Source organism: Urtica dioica, chromosome 6 (genome assembly GCF_054948205.1).
Source record: "Urtica dioica subsp. dioica isolate 48M chromosome 6, U.dioica_male_clone48M_v1_H2, whole genome shotgun sequence".
Classification (NCBI taxonomy): domain Eukaryota; kingdom Viridiplantae; phylum Streptophyta; class Magnoliopsida; order Rosales; family Urticaceae; genus Urtica; species Urtica dioica.
The window spans coordinates 24713228-24734338 of NC_142761.1; positions in this window are offsets into that span (position 1 = coordinate 24713228).

Below are 21111 nucleotides of genomic sequence, written 5' to 3' on the forward strand. Positions count from 1 at the left end.
GCTGACTCTTCATTTCTCCTCGAGATGACGTCACTCCTCGAGTCGAGTACCGAGTCCACGAGTCGACTAGCTACTCCTCGTCCTGACTCTTCATTTCTCCTCGAGTTGAGTTCATGCCTCGAGTCGAGTACCGAGTCCACGAGTCGACTAGCTACTCCTCGTGCTGACTCTTCATTTCTCCTCGAGTTGAGTTCACTCGTCGAGTCGAGTACCGAGTCCACGAGTCGACTAGCTACTCCTCGTGCTGACTCTTCATTTCTCCTCGAGTTGAGTTCACTCCTGGAGTCGAGTACCGAGTCCACGAGTCGACTAGCTACTCCTCGTGCTGACTCTTCATTTCTCCTCGAGTTGAGGTCACTCCACGAGTCGACTAGCTACCCCTCGTGATGACTCTTCATTTCTCCTCGAGTTGAGTTCACTCCTCGACTCGAGTACCGAGTCCAGGAGTCGACTAGCTACTCCTCGTGTTGATTCTTCATTTCTCCTCGAGATGACGTCACTCCTCGAGTCGAGTACCGAGTCCACGAGTCGACTAGCTACTCCTCGTGCTGACTCTTCATTTCTCCTCGTGTTGAGTTCACTCCTCGAGTCGAGTACCGAGTCCACGAGTCGACTAGCTACTCCTCGTGCTGACTCTTCATTTCTCCTCGAGATGACGTCACTCCTCGAGTCGAGTACCGAGTCCACGAGTCGACTAGCTACTCCTCGTGCTGACTCTTCATTTCTCCTCGAGTTGAGTTTACTCCTCGAGTCGAGTACCGAGTCCACGAGTCGACTAGCTAGTCCTCGTGATGACTCTTCATTTCTCCTCGAGTTGAGTTCACTCCTCGAGTCGAGTACCGAGTCCACGAGTCGACTCGCTACTCCTCGTGCTGACTCTTCATTTCTCCTCGAGTTGAGTTCACTCCTCGAGTCGAGTACCGAGTCCACGAGTCGACTAGCTACTCCTCGTGCTGACTCTTCATTTCTCCTCGAGTTGAGTTCACTCCTCGAGTCGAGTTCCGAGTCCACGAGTCGACTAGCTACTCCTCGTGCTGACTCTTCATTTCTCGTCGAGTTGAGTTCACTCCTGGAGTCGAATACCGAGTCCACGAGTCGACTAGCTACTCCTCGTGCTGACTCTTCATTTCTCCTCGAGTTGAGTTCACTCCTCGAGTCGAGTACCGAGTCCACGAGTCGACTAGCAACTCCTCGTGCTGACTCTTCATTTCTCCTCGAGTTGAGTTTACTCCTCGAGTCGAGTACCGAGTCCACGAGTCGACTAGCTAGTCCTCGTGATGACTCTTCATTTCTCCTCGAGTTGAGTTCACTCCTCGAGTCGAGTACCGAGTCCACGAGTCGACTAGCTACTCCTCGTGCTGACTCTTCATTTCTCCTCGAGTTGAGTTCACTCCTCGAGTCGAGTACCGAGTCCACGAGTCGACTAGCTACTCCTCGTGCTGACTCTTCATTTCTCCTCGAGTTGAGTTCACTCCTCGAGTCGAGTTCCGAGTCCACGAGTCGACTAGCTACTCCTCGTGCTGACTCTTCATTTCTCGTCGAGTTGAGTTCACTCCTGGAGTCGAATACCGAGTCCACGAGTCGACTAGCTACTCCTCGTGCTGACTCTTCATTTCTCCTCGAGTTGAGTTCACGCCTCGAGTCGAGTACCGAGTCCACGAGTCGACTAGCTACTCCTCGTCCTGACTCTTCATTTCTCCTCGAGTTGAGTTCATGCCTCGAGTCGAGTACCGAGTCCACGAGTCGACTAGCTACTCCTCGTGCTGACTCTTCATTTCTCCTCGAGTTGAGTTCACTCCTCGAGTCGAGTACCGAGTCCACGAGTCGACTAGCTACTCCTCGTGCTGACTCTTCATTTCTCCTCGAGATGACGTCACTCCTCGAGTCGAGTACCGAGTCCACGAGTCGACTAGCTACTCCTCGTGCTGACTCTTCATTTCTCCTCGAGTTGATTTCACTCCTCGAGTCGAGTACCGAGTCCACGAGTCGACTAGCAACTCCTCGTGCTGACTCTTCATTTCTCCTCGAGTTGAGTTCACTCCTCGAGTCGAGTTCCGAGTCCACGAGTCGACTAGCTACGCCTCGTGCTGACTCTTCATTTCTCGTCGAGTTGAGTTCACTCCTGGAGTCGAATACCGAGTCCACGAGTCGACTAGCTACTCCTCGTGCTGACTCTTCATTTCTCCTCGAGTTGAGTTCACGCCTCGAGTCGAGTACCGAGTCCACGAGTCGACTAGCTACTCCTCGTCCTGACTCTTCATTTCTCCTCGAGTTGAGTTCATGCCTCGAGTCGAGTACCGAGTCCACGAGTCGACTAGCTACTCCTCGTGCTGACTCTTCATTTGTCCTCGAGTTGAGTTCACGCCTCGAGTCGAGTACCGAGTCCACGAGTCGACTAGCTACTCCTCGTGCTGACTCTTCATTTCTCCTCGAGTTGATTTCACTCCTCGAGTCGAGTACCGAGTCCACGAGTCGACTAGCAACTCCTCGTGCTGACTCTTCATTTCTCCTCGAGTTGAGTTCACTCCTCGAGTCGAGTACCGAGTCCACGAGTCGACTAGCTACTCCTCGTGCTGACTCTTCATTTCTCCTCGAGTTGAGTTCACTCCTCGAGTCGAGTACCGAGTCCACGAGTCGACTAGCTACTCCTCGTGCTGACTCTTCATTTCTCCTCGAGTTGAGTCCACTCCTCGAGTCGAGTACCGAATCCACGAGTCGACCAGCTACTCCTCGTGCTGACTCTTCATTTCTCCTCGAGTTGAGTTTACTCCTCGAGTCGAGTACCGAGTCCACGAGTCGACTAGCTAGTCCTCGTGATGACTCTTCATTTCTCCTCGAGTTGAGTTCACTCCTCGAGTCGAGTACCGAGTCCACGAGTCGACTAGCTACTCCTCGTGCTGACTCTTCATTTCTCCTCGTGTTGAGTTCACTCCTCGAGTCGAGTACCGAGTCCACGAGTCGACTAGCTACTCGTCGTGCTGACTCTTCATTTCTCCTCGAGTTGAGTTCACTCCTCGAGTCGAGTACCGAGTCCACGAGTCGACTAGCTACTCCTCGTGCTGACTCTTCATTTCTCCTCGAGTTGAGTTCACTCCTTGAGTCGAGTACCGAGTCCACGAGTCGACTAGCTACTCCTCGTGCTGACTCTTCATTTCTCCTCGAGTTGAGTCCACTCCTCGAGTCGAGTACCGAGTCCACGAGTCGACCAGCTACTCCTCGTGCTGACTCTTCATTTCTCCTCGAGTTGAGTTTACTCCTCGAGTCGAGTACCGAGTCCACGAGTCGACTAGCTACTCCTCGTGCTGACTCTTCATTTCTCCTCGAGTTGAGGTCACTCCTCGAGTCGAGTACCGAGTCCACGAGTCGACTAGCTACACCTCGTGCTAACTCTTCATTTCTCGTCGAGTTGAGTTCACTCCTGGAGTCGAATACCGAGTTAACGAGTCGACTAGCTACTCCTCGTGTTGACTCTTCATTTCTCCTCGAGATGACGTCACTCCTCGAGTCGAGTACCGAGTCCACGAGTCGACTAGCTACTCCTCGTGCTGACTCTTCATTTCTCCTCGAGTTGATTTCACTCCTCGAGTCGAGTACCGAGTCCACGAGTCGACTAGCAACTCCTCGTGCTGACTCTTCATTTCTCCTCGAGTTGAGTTCACTCCTCGAGTCGAGTACCGAGTCCACGAGTCGACTAGCTACTCCTCGTGCTGACTCTTCATTTCTCCTCGAGTTGAGTTCACTCCTCGAGTCGAGTACCGAGTCCACGAGTCGACTAGCTACTCCTCGTGCTGACTCTTCATTTCTCCTCGAGTTGAGTCCACTCCTCGAGTCGAGTACCGAATCCATGAGTCGACCAGCTACTCCTCGTGCTGACTCTTCATTTCTCCTCGAGTTGAGTTTACTCCTCGAGTCGAGTACCGAGTCCACGAGTCGACTAGCTAGTCCTCGTGATGACTCTTCATTTCTCCTCGAGTCGAGTTCACTCCTCGAGTTGAGTACCGAGTCCACGAGTCGACTAGCTACTCCTCGTGCTGACTCTTCATTTCTCCTCGTGTTGAGTTCACTCCTCGAGTCGAGTACCGAGTCCACGAGTCGACTAGCTACTCCTCGTGCTGACTCTTCATTTCTCCTCGAGTTGAGTTCACTCCTTGAGTCGAGTACCGAGTCCACGAGTCGACTAGCTACTCCTCGTGCTGACTCTTCATTTCTCCTCGAGTTGAGTCCACTCCTCGAGTCGAGTACCGAGTCCACGAGTCGACCAGCTACTCCTCGTGCTGACTCTTCATTTCTCCTCGAGTTGAGTTTACTCCTCGAGTCGAGTACCAAGTCCACGAGTCGACTAGCTACTCCTCGTGCTGACTCTTCATTTCTCCTCGAGTTGAGGTCACTCCTCGAGTCGAGTACCGAGTCCACGAGTCGACTAGCTACCCCTCGTGCTAACTCTTCATTTCTCGTCGAGTTGAGTTCACTCCTGGAGTCGAATAACGAGTTAACGAGTCGACTAGCTACTCCTCGTGTTGACTCTTCATTTCTCCTCGAGATGACGTCACTCCTCGAGTCGAGTACCGAGTCCACGAGTCGACTAGCTACTCCTCGTGCTGACTCTTCATTTCTCCTCGTGTTGAGTTCACTCCTCGAGTCGAGTACCGAGTCCACGAGTCGACAAGGTACTCCTCGTGCTGACTCTTCATTTCTCCTCGAGTTGATTTCACTCCTCGAGTCGAGTACCGAGTCCACGAGTCGACTAGCTACTCCTCGTGCTGACTCTTCATTTCTCCTCGAGTTGAGTTCACTCCTCGAGTCGAGTACCGAGTCCACGAGTCGACTAGCTACTTCTCGTGCTGACTCTTCATTTCTCCTCGAGTTGAGTTCACTCCTCGAGTCGAGTACCGAGTCCACGAGTCGACTAGCTACTCCTCGTGCTGACTCTTCATTTCTCCTCGAGTTGAGTTCACTCCTCGAGTCGAGTACCGAGTCCACGAGTCGACTAGCTACTCCTCGTGCTGACTCTTCATTTCTCCTCGAGTTGAGTTCACCCCTCGAGTCGAGTTCCGAGTCTTCGAGTCGACTAGCTACTCCTCGTGCTGACTCTTCATTTCTCGTCGAGTTGAGTTCACTCCTGTAGTCGAATACCGAGTCCACGAGTTGACTAGCTACTCCTCGTGCTAACTCTTCATTTCTCCTCGAGATGACGTCACTCCTCGAGTCGAGTACCGAGTCCACGAGTCGACTAGCTACTCCTCGTCCTGACTCTTCATTTCTCCTCGAGTTGAGTTCATGCCTCGAGTCGAGTACCGAGTCCACGAGTCGACTAGCTACTCCTCGTGCTGACTCTTCATTTGTCCTCCAGTTGAGTTCACGCCTCGAGTCGAGTACCAAGTCCAGGAGTCGACTAGCTACTCCTCGTGCTGACTCTTCATTTCTCCTCGAGTTGAGTTCACTCCTCGAGTCGAGTACCGAGTCCACGAGTCGACCAGCTACTCCTCGTGCTGACTCTTCATTTCTCCTCGAGTTGAGTTTACTCCTCGAGTCGAGTACCGAGTCCACGAGTCGACTAGCTACTCCTCGTGCTGACTCTTCATTTCTCCTCGAGTTGAGGTCACTCCTCGAGTCGAGTACCGAGTCCACGAGTCGACTAGCTACACCTCGTGCTAACTCTTCATTTCTCGTCGAGTTGAGTTCACTCCTGGAGTCGAATACCGAGTTAACGAGTCGACTAGCTACTCCTCGTGTTGACTCTTCATTTCTCCTCGAGATGACGTCACTCCTCGAGTCGAGTACCGAGTCCACGAGTCGACTAGCTACTCCTCGTGCTGACTCTTCATTTCTCCTCGAGTTGATTTCACTCCTCGAGTCGAGTACCGAGTCCACGAGTCGACTAGCAACTCCTCGTGCTGACTCTTCATTTCTCCTCGAGTTGAGTTCACTCCTCGAGTCGAGTACCGAGTCCACGAGTCGACTAGCTACTCCTCGTGCTGACTCTTCATTTCTCCTCGAGTTGAGTTCACTCCTCGAGTCGAGTACCGAGTCCACGAGTCGACTAGCTACTCCTCGTGCTGACTCTTCATTTCTCCTCGAGTTGAGTCCACTCCTCGAGTCGAGTACCGAATCCATGAGTCGACCAGCTACTCCTCGTGCTGACTCTTCATTTCTCCTCGAGTTGAGTTTACTCCTCGAGTCGAGTACCGAGTCCACGAGTCGACTAGCTAGTCCTCGTGATGACTCTTCATTTCTCCTCGAGTTGAGTTCACTCCTCGAGTCGAGTACCGAGTCCACGAGTCGACTAGCTACTCCTCGTGCTGACTCTTCATTTCTCCTCGTGTTGAGTTCACTCCTCGAGTCGAGTACCGAGTCCACGAGTCGACTAGCTACTTCTCGTGCTGACTCTTCATTTCTCCTCGATTTGAGTTCACTCCTCGAGTCGATTTCCGAGTCCACGAGTCGACTAGCTACTCCTCGTGCTGACTCTTCATTTCTCCTCGAGTTGAGTTCACTCCTCGAGTCGAGTACCGAGTCCACTAGTCGACTAGCTACTCCTCGTGCTGACTCTTCATTTCTCCTCGAGTTGAGTTCACTCCTGTAGTCGAATACCGAGTCCACGAGTCGACTAGCTACTCCTCGTGCTGACTCTTCATTTCTCCTCGAGTTGAGGTCACTCCTCGAGTCGAGTACCGAGTCCACGAGTCGACTAGCTACCCCTCGTGCTAACTCTTCATTTCTCGTCGAGTTGAGTTCACTCCTGGAGTCGAATAACGAGTTAACGAGTCGACTAGCTACTCCTCGTGTTGACTCTTCATTTCTCCTCGAGATGACGTCACTCCTCGAGTCGAGTACCGAGTCCACGAGTCGACTAGCTACTCCTCGTGCTGACTCTTCATTTCTCCTCGTGTTGAGTTCACTCCTCGAGTCGAGTACCGAGTCCACGAGTCGACAAGGTACTCCTCGTGCTGACTCTTCATTTCTCCTCGAGTTGATTTCACTCCTCGAGTCGAGTACCGAGTCCACGAGTCGACTAGCTACTCCTCGTGCTGACTCTTCATTTCTCCTCGAGTTGAGTTCACTCCTCGAGTCGAGTACCGAGTCCACGAGTCGACTAGCTACTTCTCGTGCTGACTCTTCATTTCTCCTCGAGTTGAGTTCACTCCTCGAGTCGAGTACCGAGTCCACGAGTCGACTAGCTACTCCTCGTGCTGACTCTTCATTTCTCCTCGAGTTGAGTTCACTCCTCGAGTCGAGTACCGAGTCCACGAGTCGACTAGCTACTCCTCGTGCTGACTCTTCATTTCTCCTCGAGTTGAGTTCACCCCTCGAGTCGAGTTCCGAGTCTTCGAGTCGACTAGCTACTCCTCGTGCTGACTCTTCATTTCTCGTCGAGTTGAGTTCACTCCTGTAGTCGAATACCGAGTCCACGAGTTGACTAGCTACTCCTCGTGCTGACTCTTCATTTCTCCTCGAGATGACGTCACTCCTCGAGTCGAGTACCGAGTCCACGAGTCGACTAGCTACTCCTCGTCCTGACTCTTCATTTCTCCTCGAGTTGAGTTCATGCCTCGAGTCGAGTACCGAGTCCACGAGTCGACTAGCTACTCCTCGTGCTGACTCTTCATTTGTCCTCCAGTTGAGTTCACGCCTCGAGTCGAGTACCAAGTCCACGAGTCGACTAGCTACTCCTCGTGCTGACTCTTCATTTCTCCTCGAGTTGATTTCACTCCTCGAGTCGAGTACCGAGTCCACGAGTCGACTAGCAACTCCTCGTGCTGACTCTTCATTTCTCCTCGAGTTGAGTTCACTCCTCGAGTCGAGTACCGAGTTCACGAGTCGACTAGCTACTCCTCGTGCTGACTCTTCATTTCTCCTCGAGTTGAGTTCACTCGTCGAGTCGAGTACCGAGTCCACGAGTCGACTAGCTACTCCTCGTGCTGACTCTTCATTTCTCCTCGAGTTGAGTCCACTCCTCGAGTCGAGTACCGAATCCACGAGTCGACCAGCTACTCCTCGTGCTGACTCTTCATTTCTCCTCGAGTTGAGTTTACTCCTCGAGTCGAGTACCGAGTCCACGAGTCGACTAGCTAGTCCTCGTGATGACTCTTCATTTCTCCTCGAGTTGAGTTCACTCCTCGAGTCGAGTACCGAGTCCACGAGTCGACTAGCTACTCCTCGTGCTGACTCTTCATTTCTCCTCGTGTTGAGTTCACTCCTCGAGTCGAGTACCGAGTCCACGAGTCGACTAGCTACTCCTCGTGCTGACTCTTCATTTCTCCTCGAGTTGAGTTCACTCCTCGAGTCGAGTACCGAGTCCACGAGTCGACTAGCTACTCCTCGTGCTGACTATTCATTTCTCCTCGAGTTGAGTTCACTCCTTGAGTCGAGTACTGAGTCCACGAGTCGACTAGCTACTCCTTGTGCTGACTCTTCATTTCTCCTCGAGTTGAGTCCACTCCTCGAGTCGAGTACCGAGTCCACGAGTCGACCAGCTACTCCTCGTGCTGACTCTTCATTTCTCCTCGAGTTGAGTTTACTCCTCGAGTCGAGTACCGAGTCCACGAGTCGACTAGCTAGTCCTCGTGATGACTCTTCATTTCTCCTCGAGTTGAGTTCACTCCTCGACTCGAGTACCGAGTCCAGGAGTCGACTAGCTACTCCTCGTACTGACTCTTCATTTCTCCTCGTGTTGAGTTCACTCCTCGAGTCGAGTACCGAGTCCACGAGTCGACAAGGTACTCCTCGTGCTGACTCTTAATTTCTCCTCGAGTTGAGTTCACACCTCGAGTCGAGTACCGAGTCCACGAGTCGACTAGCTACTCCTCGTGCTGACTCTTCATTTCTCCTCGAGTTGAGTTCACTCCTCGAGTCGAGTACCGAGTCCACGAGTCGACTAGCTACTTCTCGTGCTAACTCTTCATTTCTCCTCGATTTGAGTTCACTCCTCGAGTCGAGTTCCGAGTCCACGAGTCGACTAGCTACTCCTCGTGCTGACTCTTCATTTCTCCTCGAGTTGAGTTCACTCCTCGAGTCGAGTACCGAGTCCACGAGTCGACTAGCTACTCCTCGGGCTGACTCTTCATTTCACTAGCTACTCCTCGTGCTGACTCTTCATTTCTCCTCGAGTTGCGTTCACTCCTCGAGTCGAGTACCGAGTCCACGAGTCGACTAGCTACTCCTCGTGCTGACTCTTCATTTCTCCTAGAGTTGAGTTCACTCCTCGAGTCGAGTTCCGAGTCCACGAGTCGACTAGCTACTCCTCGTGCTGACTCTTCATTTCTCCTCGAGTTGAGTTCACTCCTCGAGTCGAGTACCGAGTCCACGAGTCGACTAGCTACTCCTCGTGCTGACTCTTCATTTCTCCTCGAGTTGAGTTAACTCCTCGAGTCGAGTACCGTGTCCACGAGTCGACTAGCTACTCCTCGTGCTGACTATTCATTTCTCCTCGAGTTGAGTTCACTCCTTGACTCGAGTACCGAGTCCACGAGTCGACTAGCTACTCCTCGTGCTGACTCTTCATTTCTCCTCGAGTTGAGTCCACTCCTCGAGTCGAGTACCGAGTCCACGAGTCGACCAGCTACTCCTCGTGCTGACTCTTCATTTCTCCTCGAGTTGAGTTTACTCCTCGAGTCGAGTACCGAGTCCACGAGTCGACTAGCTAGTCCTCGTGATGACTCTTCATTTCTCCTCGAGTTGAGTTCACTCCTCGACTCGAGTACCGAGTCCAGGAGTCGACTAGCTACTCCTCGTACTGACTCTTCATTTCTCCTCGTGTTGAGTTCACTCCTCGAGTCGAGTACCGAGTCCACGAGTCGACAAGGTACTCCTCGTGCTGACTCTTAATTTCTCCTCGAGTTGAGTTCACTCCTCGAGTCGAGTACCGAGTCCACGAGTCGACTAGCTACTCCTCGTGCTGACTCTTCATTTCTCCTCGAGTTGAGTTCACTCCTCGAGTCGAGTACCGAGTCCACGAGTCGACTAGCTACTTCTCGTGCTAACTCTTCATTTCTCCTCGATTTGAGTTCACTCCTCGAGTCGAGTTCCGAGTCCACGAGTCGACTAGCTACTCCTCGTGCTGACTCTTCATTTCTCCTCGAGTTGAGTTCACTCCTCGAGTCGAGTACCGAGTCCACGAGTCGACTAGCTACTCCTCGGGCTGACTCTTCATTTCACTAGCTACTCCTCGTGCCGACTCTTCATTTCTCCTCGAGTTGCGTTCACTCCTCGAGTCGAGTACCGAGTCCACGAGTCGACTAGCTACTCCTCGTGCTGACTCTTCATTTCTCCTAGAGTTGAGTTCACTCCTCGAGTCGAGTTCCGAGTCCACGAGTCGACTAGCTACTCCTCGTGCTGACTCTTCATTTCTCCTCGAGTTGAGTTCACTCCTCGAGTCGAGTACCGAGTCCACGAGTCGACTAGCTACTCCTCGTGCTGACTCTTCATTTCTCCTCGAGTTGAGTTCACTCCTCTAGTCGAGTACCGAGTCCACGAGTCGACTAGCTACTCCTCGTGCTGACTCTTCATTTCTCCTAGAGTTGAGTTCACTCCTCGAGTCGAGTTCCGAGTCCACGAGTCGACTAGCTACTCCTCGTGCTGACTCTTCATTTCTCCTGGAGTTGAGTTCACTCCTCGAGTCGAGTACCGAGTCCACGAGTCGACTAGCGACTCCTCGTGCTGACTCTTTATTTCTCCTCGAGTTGAGTTTATTCCTCGAGTCGAGTACCGAGTCCACGAGTCGACTAGCTACTCCTCGTGCTGACTCTTCATTTCTCCTCGAGTTGAGATCACTCCTCGAGTCGAGTACCGAGTCCACGAGTCGACTAGCGACTCCTCGTGCTGACTCTTCATTTCTCCTCGAGTTGAGTTCACCCCTGGAGTCGAATACCGAGTCCACGAGTCGACTAGCTAGTCCTCGTGATGACTCTTCATTTCTCCTCGAGTTGAGTTCACTCCTCGACTCGAGTACCGAGTCCAGGAGTCGACTAGCTACTCCTCGTACTGACTCTTCATTTCTCCTCGTGTTGAGTTCACTCCTCGAGTCGAGTACCGAGTCCACGAGTCGACAAGGTACTCCTCGTGCTGACTCTTAATTTCTCCTCGAGTTGAGTTCACTCCTCGAGTCGAGTACCGAGTCCACGAGTCGACTAGCTACTCCTCGTGCTGACTCTTCATTTCTCCTCGAGTTGAGTTCACTCCTCGAGTCGAGTACCGAGTCCACGAGTCGACTAGCTACTTCTCGTGCTGACTCTTCATTTCTCCTCGATTTGAGTTCACTCCTCGAGTCGATTTCCGAGTCCACGAGTCGACTAGCTACTCCTCGTGCTGACTCTTCATTTCTCCTCGAGTTGAGTTCACTCCTCGAGTCGAGTACCGAGTCCACGAGTCGACTAGCTACTCCTCGGGCTGACTCTTCATTTAACTAGCTACTCCTCGTGCTGACTCTTTATTTCTCCTCGAGTTGCGTTCACTCCTCGAGTCGAGTACCGAGTCCACGAGTCGACTAGCTACTCCTCGTGCTGACTCTTCATTTCTCCTAGAGTTGAGTTCACTCCTCGAGTCGAGTACCGAGTCCACGAGTCGACTAGCTACTCCTCGTGCTGACTCTTCATTTCTCCTCGAGTTGAGTTCACTCCTGTAGTCGAATACCGAGTCCACGAGTCGACTAGCTACTCCTCGTGCTGACTCTTCATTTCTCCTCGAGATGACGTCACTCCTCGAGTCGAGTACCGAGTCCACGAGTCGACTAGCTACTCCTCGTCCTGACTCTTCATTTCTCCTCGAGTTGAGTTCATGCCTCGAGTCGAGTACCGAGTCCACGAGTCGACTAGCTACTCCTCGTGCTGACTCTTCATTTGTCCTCCAGTTGAGTTCACGCCTCGAGTCGAGTACCAAGTCCACGAGTCGACTAGCTACTCCTCGTGCTGACTCTTCATTTCTCCTCGAGTTGATTTCACTCCTCGAGTCGAGTACCGAGTCCACGAGTCGACTAGCAACTCCTCGTGCTGACTCTTCATTTCTCCTCGAGTTGAGTTCGCTCCTCGAGTCGAGTACCGAGTTCACGAGTCGACTAGCTACTCCTCGTGCTGACTCTTCATTTCTCCTCGAGTTGAGTTCACTCCTCGAGTCGAGTACCGAGTCCACGAGTCGACTAGCTACTCCTCGTGCTGACTCTTCATTTCTCCTCGAGTTGAGTCCACTCCTCGAGTCGAGTACCGAATCCACGAGTCGACCAGCTACTCCTCGTGCTGACTCTTCATTTCTCCTCGAGTTGAGTTTACTCCTCGAGTCGAGTACCGAGTCCACGAGTCGACTAGCTAGTCCTCGTGATGACTCTTCATTTCTCCTCGAGTTGAGTTCACTCCTCGAGTCGAGTACCGAGTCCACGAGTCGACTAGCTACTCCTCGTGCTGACTCTTCATTTCTCCTCGTGTTGAGTTCACTCCTCGAGTCGAGTACCGAGTCCACGAGTCGACTAGCTACTCCTCGTGCTGACTCTTCATTTCTCCTCGAGTTGAGTTCACTCCTCGAGTCGAGTACCGAGTCCACGAGTCGACTAGCTACTCCTCGTGCTGACTCTTCATTTCTCCTCGAGTTGAGTTCACTCCTTGAGTCGAGTACCGAGTCCACGAGTCGACTAGCTACTCCTCGTGCTGACTCTTCATTTCTCCTCGAGTTGAGTCCACTCCTCGAGTCGAGTACCGAGTCCACGAGTCGACCAGCTACTCCTCGTGCTGACTCTTCATTTCTCCTCGAGTTGAGTTTACTCCTCGAGTCGAGTACCGAGTCCACGAGTCGACTAGCTAGTCCTCGTGATGACTCTTGATTTCTCCTCGAGTTGAGTTCACTCCTCGACTCGAGTACCGAGTCCAGGAGTCGACTAGCTACTCCTCGTACTGACTCTTCATTTCTCCTCGTGTTGAGTTCACTCCTCGAGTCGAGTACCGAGTCCACGAGTCGACAAGGTACTCCTCGTGCTGACTCTTAATTTCTCCTCGAGTTGAGTTCACTCCTCGAGTCGAGTACCGAGTCCACGAGTCGACTAGCTACTCCTCGTGCTGACTCTTCATTTCTCCACGAGTTGAGTTCACTCCTCGAGTCGAGTACCGAGTCCACGAGTCGACTAGCTACTTCTCGTGCTGACTCTTCATTTCTCCTCGATTTGAGTTCACTCCTCGAGTCGAGTTCCGAGTCCACGAGTCGACTAGCTACTCCTCATGCTGACTCTTCATTTCTCCTCGAGTTGAGTTCACTCCTCGAGTCGAGTACCGAGTCCACGAGTCGACTAGCTACTCCTCGGGCTGACTCTTCATTTCACTAGCTACTCCTCGTGCTGACTCTTTATTTCTCCTCGAGTTGCGTTCACTCCTCGAGTCGAGTACCGAGTCCACGAGTCGACTAGCTACTCCTCTTGCTGACTCTTCATTTCTCCTAGAGTTGAGTTCACTCCTCGAGTCGAGTTCCGAGTCCACGAGTCGACTAGCTACTCCTCGTGCTGACTCTTCATTTCTCCTCGAGTTGAGTTCACTCCTCGAGTCGAGTACCGAGTCCACGAGTCGACTAGCTACTCCTCGTGCTGACTCTTCATTTCTCCTCGAGTTGAGTTCACTCCTCTAGTCGAGTACCGAGTCCATGAGTCGACTAGCTACTCCTCGTGCTGACTCTTCATTTCTCCTAGAGTTGAGTTCACTCCTCGAGTCGAGTTCCGAGTCCACGAGTCGACTAGCTACTCCTCGTGCTGACTCTTCATTTCTCCTCGAGTTGAGTTCACTCCTCGAGTCGAGTACCGAGTCCACGAGTCGACTAGCGACTCCTCGTGCTGACTCTTTATTTCTCCTCGAGTTGAGTTTATTCCTCGAGTCGAGTACCGAGTCCACGAGTCGACTAGCTACTCCTCCTGCTGACTCTTCATTTCTCCTCGAGTTGAGATCACTCCTCGAGTCGAGTACTGAGTCCACGAGTCGACTAGCGACTCCTCGTGCTGACTCTTCATTTCTCCTCGAGTTGAGTTCACCCCTGGAGTCGAATACCGAGTCCACGAGTCGACTAGCTACTCCTCGTGCTGACTCTTCATTTCTCCTCGAGTTGAGGTCACTCCTCGAGTCGAGTACCGAGTCCACGAGTCGACTAGCTACTCCTCGTGCTGACTCTTCATTTCTCCTCGAGTTGAGTTCACTCCTCGAGTCGAATACCGAGTCCACGAGTCGACTAGCTACTATTCGTGCTGACTCTTCATTTCTCCTCGAGATGACGTCACTCCTCGAGTCGAGTACCGAGTCCACGAGTCGACTAGCTAGTCCTCGTGCTGACTCTTCATTTCTCCTCGAATTGAGTTCACGCCTCGAGTCGAGTACCGATTCCACGAGTCGACTAGCTACTCCTCGTGCTGACTCTTCATTTCTCCTCGAGTTGAGTTCACTCCTGGAGTCGAATAACGAGTTAACGAGTCGACTAGCTACTCCTCGTGTTGACTCTTCATTTCTCCTCGAGATGACGTCACTCCTCGAGTCGACTACCGAGTCCACGAGTCGACTAGCTACTCCTCGTGCTGACTCTTCATTTCTCCTCGTGTTGAGTTCACTCCTCGAGTCGAGTACCTAGTCCACGAGTCGACAAGGTACTCCTCGTGCTGACTCTTCATTTCTCCTCGAGTTGATTTCACTCCTCGAGTCGAGTACCGAGTCCACGAGTCGACTAGCTACTCCTCGTGCTGACTCTTCATTTCTCCTCGAGTTGAGTTCACTCCTCGAGTCGAGTACCGAGTCCACGAGTCGACTAGCTACTCCTCGTGCTGACTCTTCATTTCTCCTCGAGTTGAGTCCACTCCTCGAGTCGAGTACCGAGTCCACGAGTCGACCAGCTACTCCTCGTGCTGACTCTTCATTTCTCCTCGAGTTGAGTTTACTCCTCGAGTCGAGTACCGAGTCCACGAGTCGACTAGCTAGTCCTCGTGATGACTCTTCATTTCTCCTCGAGTTGAGTTCACTCCTCGAGTCGAGTACCGAGTCCACGAGTCGACTAGCTACTCCTCGTGCTGACTCTTCATTTCTCCTCGAGTTGAGTTCACTCCTCGAGTCGAGTACCGAGTCCACGAGTCGACTAGCTACTCCTCGTGCTGACTCTTCATTTCTCCTCGAGTTGAGTTCACTCCTTGAGTCGAGTACCGAGTCCACGAGTCGACTAGCTACTCCTCGTGCTGACTCTTCATTTCTCCTCGAGTTGAGTCCACTCCTCGAGTCGAGTACCGAGTCCACGAGTCGACCAGCTACTCCTCGTGCTGACTCTTCATTTCTCCTCGAGTTGAGTCCACTCCTCGAGTCGAGTACCGAATCCACGAGTCGACCAGCTACTCCTCGTGCTGACTCTTCATTTCTCCTCGAGTTGAGTTTACTCCTCGAGTCGAGTACCGAGTCCACGAGTCGACTAGCTAGTCCTCGTGATGACTCTTCATTTCTCCTCGAGTTGAGTTCACTCCTCGAGTCGAGTACCGAGTCCACGAGTCGACTAGCTACTCCTCGTGCTGACTCTTCATTTCTCCTCGAGTTGAGTTCACTCCTCGAGTCGAGTACCGAGTCCACGAGTCGACTAGCTACTCCTCGTGCTGACTCTTCATTTCTCCTCGAGTTGAGTTCACTCCTTGAGTCGAGTACCGAGTCCACGAGTCGACTAGCTACTCCTCGTGCTGACTCTTCATTTCTCCTCGAGTTGAGTCCACTCCTCGAGTCGAGTACCGAGTCCACGAGTCGACCAGCTACTCCTCGTGCTGACTCTTCATTTCTCCTCGAGTTGAGTCCACTCCTCGAGTCGAGTACCGAATCCACGAGTCGACCAGCTACTCCTCGTGCTGACTCTTCATTTCTCCTCGAGTTGAGTTTACTCCTCGAGTCGAGTACCGAGTCCACGAGTCGACTAGCTAGTCCTCGTGATGACTCTTCATTTCTCCTCGAGTTGAGTTCACTCCTCGAGTCGAGTACCGAGTCCACGAGTCGACTAGCTACTCCTCGTGCTGACTCTTCATTTCTCCTCGAGTTGAGTTCACTCCTCGAGTCGAGTACCGAGTCCACGAGTCGACTAGCTACTCCTCGTGCTGACTCTTCATTTCTCCTCGAGTTGAGTTCACTCCTCGAGTCGAGTACCGAGTCCACGAGTCGACTAGCTACTCCTCGTGCTGACTCTTCATTTCTCCTCGAGTTGAGTTCACTCCTTGAGTCGAGTACCGAGTCCACGAGTCGACTAGCTACTCCTCGTGCTGACTCTTCATTTCTCCTCGAGTTGAGTCCACTCCTCGAGTCGAGTACCGAGTCCACGAGTCGACCAGCTACTCCTCGTGCTGACTCTTCATTTCTCCTCGAGTTGAGTTTACTCCTCGAGTCGAGTACCGAGTCCACGAGTCGACTAGCTAGTCCTCGTGATGACTCTTCATTTCTCCTCGAGTTGAGTTCACTCCTCGACTCGAGTACCGAGTCCAGGAGTCGACTAGCTACTCCTCGTACTGACTCTTCATTTCTCCTCGTGTTGAGTTCACTCCTCGAGTCGAGTACCGAGTCCACGAGTCGACAAGGTACTCCTCGTGCTGACTCTTAATTTCTCCTCGAGTTGAGTTCACTCCTCGAGTCGAGTACCGAGTCCACGAGTCGACTAGCTACTCCTCGTGCTGACTCTTCATTTCTCCTCGAGTTGAGTTCACTCCTCGAGTCGAGTACCGAGTCCACGAGTCGACTAGCTACTTCTCGTGCTGACTCTTCATTTCTCCTCGATTTGAGTTCACTCCTCGAGTCGAGTTCCGAGTCCACGAGTCGACTAGCTACTCCTCATGCTGACTCTTCATTTCTCCTCGAGTTGAGTTCACTCCTCGAGTCGAGTACCGAGTCCACGAGTCGACTAGCTACTCCTCGGGCTGACTCTTCATTTCACTAGCTACTCCTCGTGCTGACTCTTTATTTCTCCTCGAGTTGCGTTCACTCCTCGAGTCGAGTACCGAGTCCACGAGTCGACTAGCTACTCCTCGTGCTGACTCTTCATTTCTCCTAGAGTTGAGTTCACTCCTCGAGTCGAGTTCCGAGTCCACGAGTCGACTAGCTACTCCTCGTGCTGACTCTTCATTTCTCCTCGAGTTGAGTTCACTCCTCGAGTCGAGTACCGAGTCCACGAGTCGACTAGCTACTCCTCGTGCTGACTCTTCATTTCTCCTCGAGTTGAGTTCACTCCTCTAGTCGAGTACCGAGTCCATGAGTCGACTAGCTACTCCTCGTGCTGACTCTTCATTTCTACTAGAGTTGAGTTCACTCCTCGAGTCGAGTTCCGAGTCCACGAGTCGACTAGCTACTCCTCGTGCTGACTCTTCATTTCTCCTCGAGTTGAGTTCACTCCTCGAGTCGAGTACCGAGTCCACGAGTCGACTAGCGACTCCTCGTGCTGACTCTTTATTTCTCCTCGAGTTGAGTTTATTCCTCGAGTCGAGTACCGAGTCCACGAGTCGACTAGCTACTCCTCGTGCTGACTCTTCATTTCTCCTCGAGTTGAGATCACTCCTCGAGTCGAGTACCGAGTCCACGAGTCGACTAGCGACTCCTCGTGCTGACTCTTCATTTCTCCTCGAGTTGAGTTCACCCCTGGAGTCGAATACCGAGTCCACGAGTCGACTAGCTACTCCTCGTGCTGACTCTTCATTTCTCCTCGAGTTGAGGTCACTCCTCGAGTCGAGTACCGAGTCCACGAGTCGACTAGCTACTCCTCGTGCTGACTCTTCATTTCTCCTCGAGTTGAGTTCACTCCTCGAGTCGAATACCGAGTCCACGAGTCGACTAGCTACTATTCGTGCTGACTCTTCATTTCTCCTCGAGATGACGTCACTCCTCGAGTCGAGTACCGAGTCCACGAGTCGACTAGCTAGTCCTCGTGCTGACTCTTCATTTCTCCTCGAATTGAGTTCACGCCTCGAGTCGAGTACCGATTCCACGAGTCGACTAGCTACTCCTCGTGCTGACTCTTCATTTCTCCTCGAGTTGAGTTCACTCCTGGAGTCGAATAACGAGTTAACGAGTCGACTAGCTACTCCTCGTGTTGACTCTTCATTTCTCCTCGAGATGACGTCACTCCTCGAGTCGAGTACCGAGTCCACGAGTCGACTAGCTACTCCTCGTGCTGACTCTTCATTTCTCCTCGTGTTGAGTTCACTCCTCGAGTCGAGTACCGAGTCCACGAGTCGACAAGGTACTCCTCGTGCTGACTCTTCATTTCTCCTCGAGTTGATTTCACTCCTCGAGTCGAGTACCGAGTCCACGAGTCGACTAGCTACTCCTCGTGCTGACTCTTCATTTCTCCTCGAGTTGAGTTCACTCCTCGAGTCGAGTACCGAGTCCACGAGTCGACAAGGTACTCCTCGTGCTGACTCTTAATTTCTCCTCGAGTTGAGTTCACTCCTCGAGTCGAGTACCGAGTCCACGAGTCGACTAGCTACTCCTCGTGCTGACTCTTCATTTCTCCTCGAGTTGAGTTCACTCCTCGAGTCGAGTACCGAGTCCACGAGTCGACTAGCTACTCCTCGTGCTGACTCTTCATTTCTCCTCGAGTTGAGTCCACTCCTCGAGTCGAGTACCGAGTCCACGAGTCGACCAGCTACTCCTCGTGCTGACTCTTCATTTCTCCTCGAGTTGAGTTTACTCCTCGAGTCGAGTACCGAGTCCACGAGTCGACTAGCTAGTCCTCGTGATGACTCTTCATTTCTCCTCGAGTTGAGTTCACTCCTCGACTCGAGTACCGAGTCCAGGAGTCGACTAGCTACTCCTCGTACTGACTCTTCATTTCTCCTCGTGTTGAGTTCACTCCTCGAGTCGAGTACCGAGTCCACGAGTCGACAAGGTACTCCTCGTGCTGACTCTTAATTTCTCCTCGAGTTGAGTTCACTCCTCGAGTCGAGTACCGAGTCCACGAGTCGTCTAGCTACTCCTCGTGCTGACTCTTCATTTCTCCTCGAGTTGAGTTCACTCCTCGAGTCGAGTACCGAGTCCACGAGTCGACTAACTACTTCTCGTGCTAACTCTTCATTTCTCCTCGATTTGAGTTCACTCCTCGAGTCGAGTTCCGAGTCCACGAGTCGACTAGCTACTCCTCGTGCTGACTCTTCATTTCTCCTCGAGTTGAGTTCACTCCTCGAGTCGAGTACCGAGTCCACGAGTCGACTAGCTACTCCTCGGGCTGACTCTTCATTTCACTAGCTACTCCTCGTGCTGACTCTTCATTTCTCCTCGAGTTGCGTTCACTCCTCGAGTCGAGTACCGAGTCCACGAGTCGACTAGCTACTCCTCGTGCTGACTCTTCATTTCTCCTAGAGTTGAGTTCACTCCTCGAGTCGAGTTCCGAGTCCACGAGTCGACTAGCTACTCCTCCTGCTGACTCTTCATTTCTCCTCGAGTTGAGTTCACTCCTCGAGTCGAGTACCGAGTCCACGAGTCGACTAGCTACTCCTCATGCTGACTCTTCATTTCTCCTCGAGTTGAGTTCACTCCTCTAGTCGAGTACCGAGTCCACGAGTCGACTAGCTACTCCTCGTGCTGACTCTTCATTTCTCCTAGAGTTGAGTTCACTCCTCGAGTCGAGTTCCGAGTCCACGAGTCGACTAGCTACTCCTCGTGCTGACTCTTCATTTCTCCTGGAGTTGAGTTCACTCCTCGAGTCGAGTACCGAGTCCACGAGTCGACTAGCGACTCCTCGTGCTGACTCTTTATTTCTCCTCGAGTTGAGTTTATTCCTCGAGTCGAGTACCGAGTCCACGAGTCGACTAGCTACTCCTCGTGCTGACTCTTCATTTCTCCTCGAGTTGAGATCACTCCTCGAGTCGAGTACCGAGTCCACGAGTCGACTAGCGACTCCTCGTGCTGACTCTTCATTTCTCCTCGAGTTGAGTTCACCCCTGGAGTCGAATACCGAGTCCACGAGTCGACTAGCTAGTCCTCGTGATGACTCTTCATTTCTCCTCGAGTTGAGTTCACTCCTCGACTCGAGTACCGAGTCCAGGAGTCGACTAGCTACTCCTCGTACTGACTCTTCATTTCTCCTCGTGTTGAGTTCACTCCTCGAGTCAAGTACCGAGTCCACGAGTCGACAAGGTACTCCTCGTGCTGACTCTTAATTTCTCCTCGAGTTGAGTTCACTCCTCGAGTCGAGTACCGAGTCCACGAGTCGACTAGCTACTCCTCGTGCTGACTCTTCATTTCTCCTCGAGTTGAGTTCACTCCTCGAGTCGAGTACCGAGTCCACGAGTCGACTAGCTACTTCTCGTGCTGACTCTTCATTTCTCCTCGATTTGAGTTCACTCCTCGAGTCGAGTTCCGAGTCCACGAGTCGACTAGCTACTCCTCGTGCTGACTCTTCATTTCTCCTCGAGTTGAGTTCACTCCTCGAGTCGAGTACCGAGTCCACGAGTCGACTAGCTACTCCTCGGGCTGACTCTTCATTTAACTAGCTACTCCTCGTGCTGACTCTTTATTTCTCCTCGAGTTGCGTTCACTCCTCGAGTCGAGTACCGAATCCACGAGTCGACTAGCTACTCCTCGTGCTGACTCTTCATTTCTCCTAGAGTTGAGTTCACTCCTCGAGTCGAGTACCGAGTCCACGAGTCGACTAGCTACTCCTCGTGCTGACTCTTCATTTCTCCTCGAGTTGAGTTCACTCCTGTAGTCGAATACCGAGTCCACGAGTCGACTAGCTACTCCTCGTGCTGACTCTTCATTTCTCCTCGAGATGACGTCACTCCTCGAGTCGAGTACCGAGTCCACGAGTCGACTAGCTACTCCTCGTCCTGACTCTTCATTTCTCCTCGAGTTGAGTTCATGCCTCGAGTCGAGTACCGAGTCCACGAGTCGACTAGCTACTCCTCGTGCTGACTCTTCATTTGTCCTCCAGTTGAGTTCACGCCTCGAGTCGAGTACCAAGTCCACGAGTCGACTAGCTACTCCTCGTGCTGACTCTTCATTTCTCCTCGAGTTGATTTCACTCCTCGAGTCGAGTACCGAGTCCACGAGTCGACTAGCAACTCCTCGTGCTGACTCTTCATTTCTCCTCGAGTTGAGTTCACTCCTCGAGTCGAGTACCGAGTTCACGAGTCGACTAGCTACTCCTCGTGCTGACTCT